At 48.2% G+C, this 5,330-nt stretch overlaps 1 non-coding gene across 1 annotated transcript; it reads left to right on the forward strand.

The window, feature by feature from the left end:
* Window positions 1-931: 931 nt before the first annotated feature.
* TRNAL-UAA (transfer RNA leucine (anticodon UAA)) lies at window positions 932-1,014 on the forward strand. The gene has a single exon. It is a non-coding gene; the product is annotated as a tRNA-Leu (tRNA).
* The last annotated feature ends 4,316 nt before the right edge of the window (window positions 1,015-5,330 follow it).

Raw genomic sequence — 5,330 nt, forward strand, 5'->3', positions numbered from 1 at the left:
TCTGGCCAGTGCCTCTCACCTCTGCAGCAGCCAACTGCAAGCCCTCCAAGCAGCTCAGCTACCCCAGGGCACAGTCGTGAGCAGTCCCTGGAGAAGCGAGGAGGGAATTGCTCTCATCTTCAAGCAGGACAGGGCCAGGACAGCCTGGCTAAGCATGTCTCCAGCAGACAGGATCCTCTGGTGAAAAGGCCTGGCCAGGTTTCTCTGTGTGATAGCGTCCCTATGTGAAGGTGCTGGCCTGGGAAGAGTGAGGGTGGCTGAAATCAGAGACAGAAATTATCAGGCTCCTGTGGCTTAAGGGCTAAAGACCTCCTGCACATAGGTATTTGGGGGCTGTGGGTTTGAATCCCATGTGATTCAACAGAATTTTTTGTGGTTTTTTTTTTTTTTTTTTCTTTTCCCCATATGGCAGAAGAAAAGCTGTACCTCACCCCAAAGGAAAAAGACACTCTTCTGCCCCACTGTCTTTCTCAGCTAAATGCCCTAGTAGTGTCCCAAATGTGGACTGGAGGGGGTGAGGAGTGGGACCCGAGGTGCAAGGACAGTGGTTTAACTGCATGGCGTCTGGCTGAGTGCTGTCAGGCTTTCAGAGCTGCTCCCATCCCCCTGGGCACCCAGCAGGGTGAGGCTGAGAACCCCCAGAGATGACCCTCCTGCACCAGGGTCCCAGGCGGTGTTATCACCAGTGACCATGGTCCTTGCACAAGGACCTAGTGTGACACACAGGGGCTGTGCCATCCTCCATGGCCCACGAGACCTGGTGCCTCCCAGTGAGATGTTCCACCAGTTTGCTGGGGACATAAAAGAAGGCAGTGAGGAGGGGAAGCTGTCACTGGGCTTGGGAAGCATCTTGGGTTGGGACCTTGAAGGCTTGGTGAGGTGTGTGCCCTCCAGAGGAGAAGCTAGTGGGACAGGGGAGACCTTACAGCCCACCAGGATGGCCGAGTGGTGAAGGCGTTGGACTTAAGATCCAATGGGCGCATGCCCGCGTGGGTTCGAACCCCACTTCTGGTAGGAACCTCCTTTTTCTCTTGGTCCAAATCCGCCACCCCAGCTTCTAGAGCATTGGTTCAGAGCAGGGATGGGAGCTCTGGGCCGTGTGCCTGGGGAGCGAAAGCCATTCAACGCCCCAACATGAGGACCCTGGTGGAACTGAGCCACCCTATTGTCCAGCACCCTATTGTCCAGGCTGAACATGGAGAGAGACATGAGCTGGTTTCTCTGGCATGCAGGGTGCGGCTCTCGTCCTTCATGCAGGGAGTGCTGAGACCGTCATGGGCTTGAATCCCACATGCTCCCAAAATAACAACTTGTTTTTCCCATGGCAGAAATAGAAAAACCTGACTAATCTGAAGAGGGGGGAAAAAAAGTGTTGAGTTCTAAACAGCTCAGGCAAGTCACAAATGGAAACCAGCACAAACAAGTGGGTTCAGGGAGATGGGTCTGGGGTTTGTGGAGACTGCTCCACACCAGCTTCTCTTGCCAGCTCTGTTCCATGACCCCAGACCCACTGCTTGGCTCATCCAAAGCACTATTTGGCACTCCCCAGGGGGATTTGGCAGTGTCACAACCCCCTGGAGCAAGCCAGCATGTCAGGAAGGGGTTCCTGATGCTGCTGGTTAAATTTGGGAAATGCATGAGAAACCAAGAACTGCTCTCTGTTGCACAGCGTCGCTATGCCATAGTCTGTCTTGGGTTAGTACCTACAAATGCATGTGAGATTTTTTGCTCCCCTCTTTGTGTGCATGGATGGGCAGCAGATATTTCCCTCAGTAAAGGGTTGGCCTGCTGGACCTGCGAAGATGCTGTCAGGTTTTCATTTGGCTGCTTTGCTCCAGCCTGAGGCCAATCGGAAATGTCCTACTGCTGGGACATGATTTGAAGTGATGGTGTTAATCTGGTTAATTAGGATTCCTGGGTAGTGTGTGCTTCTTGCAAATCAGCTTACCATTGTAGTATCACTGCAAAGAGTTATTTGCTGGTGCATGGGGTTATGTATGAATTTATGATTATGATGTAGGACCATTAATTTCATGTTTGTGGCAGATGATAACAGCTCTATTAGAAGTTGCACGTTAAGATCTTTGGCTCTCTCTGATATATGGGAATCAGACGGTGGCCTACAGGAAGGATTACAGGGCCTGTACGAGTGGCCATACCACAAATGGGGCAGGACCCAGAGGAGAGGACATGGGAGGAATTACTCTGCTCCTCGCCCATTAGATTAGTGCTGGGAGGGAGATTTTGTGCATATCCGCTAGAGCTGGCTTGTTGCAACTAACCTCAGTCATTAAATGATGCAAAGAATGACAAATATATCTTTGAGAGTATCCCAGGGGGTCTAAGCAGCACTGCAGGTCAAGTCTTTTGCCTCTGATGGCTTGGAGTCAGAATCCTGCCTAGTTCATGTGTCAAAGGCATTTGGTGGCCTCTGCTGAGTTCAAAGCTGAAATCTCCTCATTTGAGCTTCTCTGTTGATCCATATTCTCAGAAAGCTTGTGTTTTTTCCACCCCAGGGGTATGGGTTCTGGTCTGTTCCTGATCCCTCGAGGATGTTTATCCACGTTGCAAAACTATTGGGCAGACAGAGCATCATCTGAGGGCACCGGGAGCTGGATTAACAGCCTTTGTATCGCACAGCCTGCCAGAGTCATACGGACGGCTGGGGCCAAATGTTAATTTGACTCAGGACTGAGATCAAATGGCAGAGCCATGTAAGAATGTGGTGCTGGAGATCTGGGGACTGAAATAGCAATGGGTCAGGTGGCCAGGGTAGGTGAGGGCTGTGGAGGACTGATAAACTGCCTTCTACCAGGTCACAGCTTTCTTCCTTCTCACCCCGTATCCTCCAAGTGTTTGACAGAGCTAAAAAGAGCATCTTGCCCAATAGCCATTTCAGTGTATCATATTTATTAAGATGGTTACTGCAGGTTAAATATCAATAGTTTATTACAAATATATTTATTATAGATTAACTATGCAGTATGCACATCTGTTATGTTGTGGCTAAAAGTAAACCTCAGTGAAAGGTTTTTAATAATGAATTTGTGTTGAAGTAGTGTACAATAAGTATCTTTAGCAATCTTACTCTCAATTTCACAAGACAGTTTTATGTTCAATAAATACCTAGAGATTGTTAAAAACATATTTATCAAAGATTAACAGTGATGAAATAGATACAAATCTAAGCTGTTAAGCTCAATACGCATACTTATAATAATCAATTCCAGTATTAAAACACAATAACTGCCCTGTTTAAATGAAATGGGTTTTTTGGATCTTTGTAAGTGCCATCTTTTGCTCTGTGCTCCTGCTTGCAGATCTCAGATTAGATCCTGGGACATTTGTACTTAAAATAAATCAAGGACTTAGGTAAAAGCAAAGCAATCCTAGAATAACACAGGCTGTTGCAGGAGCAAGGAACCAGATCTTCAAAGAATGTAGGTCAAAGCCAGTCCACAGGCAGCAGAGTAGCTAGTCTAGCTCGCCCCAGCTCTGTATCCCTGAGATGTCCTCGTATCCAGTGCAACCTACAGCTCATACCACCACCTCCATCCACACCACTTCTAGGATTGGGAGTCTGGAGCAGCAGCTCTCAACTTCTTTAAAATCACAGATGCACCCACACTGTTTTGGATACAGAAAGCTACTGCCTGTCTTGTATCCCGTTATTATCTAGCATTTGGAGGCAGAGTGCTAAAATGAGCTAACTATTTAGGAGGTAAACAAAATGTTATTGTTTTACTCTTGTAATGCTACTGTTATAACTGCCGGCTGGTGGGTAATGAGAGCTGGTGCCTCTGCCTGTGTCTGTGCCTGCACCTGCCTGCAGGTGCTGGGACCTGTGCCCCAGACACTCACATTTTGTGAACAGTGTTATGGGCTGTCTGGGTGCCTCATGGAGCATTGGTGGCCTTTGGACCACAGGCAGATTCAGAATCCTGAGCCTTCCTGATAGCAGGCTGGAAACCCCACAAGGCATCCCCCAGCTGGGCTGGATCCAGTGCCTTGTCCCAGCATTTGGTGATGGTTTCATCTCATGTTTGGGCTCGCACTTTTACATCCATGAAGCTCAGTGCCAAATCTAGGTGAGGATACGAATCAGACACACCAAATTTGAGGGAGACTGCACACTATGTGTCTAAAATATGGGTTGTGCCATGATACGAGGGTGCTTTGTGGCTGTTGACTCCAATATCTGTAATGTATTGAGGGGTATTTGCCTCTTACAATGGCAGGATCTCAGAAAACACTCTGAGAGGGGCAGACATCCCCCACACTGCTGCTCAGCAGTATCTCAAATATATGGTGATTTTCCATCTCCCAATTGTCTGTTGATTTCCTTCCTTTATGAGTTTGAAAACCATGCTCAGGCACTGCCTTAAGGGATGCTACTTCTGCATTTCAGATGCTATGGAGCAGTTCTGTAGGATCAGATGTGTGCATGGGACTGCCAATGAAACCCTTCAAAGGCAGGGACGAGTCAGGGCACGATGAAGGCAGCTGGGCAGCCTTGGGGAGATGGAGGGACCTGTTGGAGGGATGGTGGTTGAGAAGAAGTGGGGAGTTTCTGGCCTGTATCAGACACCTGTTCTCATATACCTCCTGTCCTGGTATATGGAGAGAGATACATATATGTGTATATATCTCTCTATATCTCCTGGTATATGAATCCCATCTGTGCTCATGGCACCAGTATATGGTGCAAGTGCCTAGCTTTGAGGGATGCATTTGACTCAAAAGATGGCCCATACAACCAAGGAAGATCTTTCTGTGCTTAGCTGGGTGAGGGCAGTGCTGGCTCCATTGGATGCTATGAGGATCCGTCGTTGTATTTTGGCAAGGTTTGATCTGCATCATGCGTCCAGCGACCATCTGTTGCCAGCAGCCCCTGACTTCACTTTTTGTCCCACCTGGGAAAACATGACCCAAACAGCTTAGAGGCTTTGTGTGTCTCCAATGCAATCACACACTCCTCTGTGGACATCAGAGAAGTTATATCTGTTTACACCCTGAGTGAGTTTGTCTCCTGTATGTGTTCCTCAGCCCACCCGCCCTGTGGAGGATGCTTAGCTGGTAGGGGGGAGTTTTCCATCTTAGCAGAAGGCTGCAATTACAGAGGTGACCAGAGAAAAAAGACAAGCGGGCACGCGCCACTGCCTTTAATAGAAGGCAATGATTCTTTTGGGCCCAGAGTAATACGGGAGATCTGGTTTTAATAAATTAACAGCCTACAAGTAACAATCTCAAGCAATTAAACTCTGGAATGAAGGCAAGCACCATGAAATGTATTCTGGAGCCGACGGGGGAGTGGCAAAGACGATCCCTGA

The sequence above is a fragment of the Aptenodytes patagonicus genome, chromosome 8 (assembly GCF_965638725.1).
Source record: "Aptenodytes patagonicus chromosome 8, bAptPat1.pri.cur, whole genome shotgun sequence".
Lineage (NCBI taxonomy): Eukaryota > Metazoa > Chordata > Aves > Sphenisciformes > Spheniscidae > Aptenodytes > Aptenodytes patagonicus.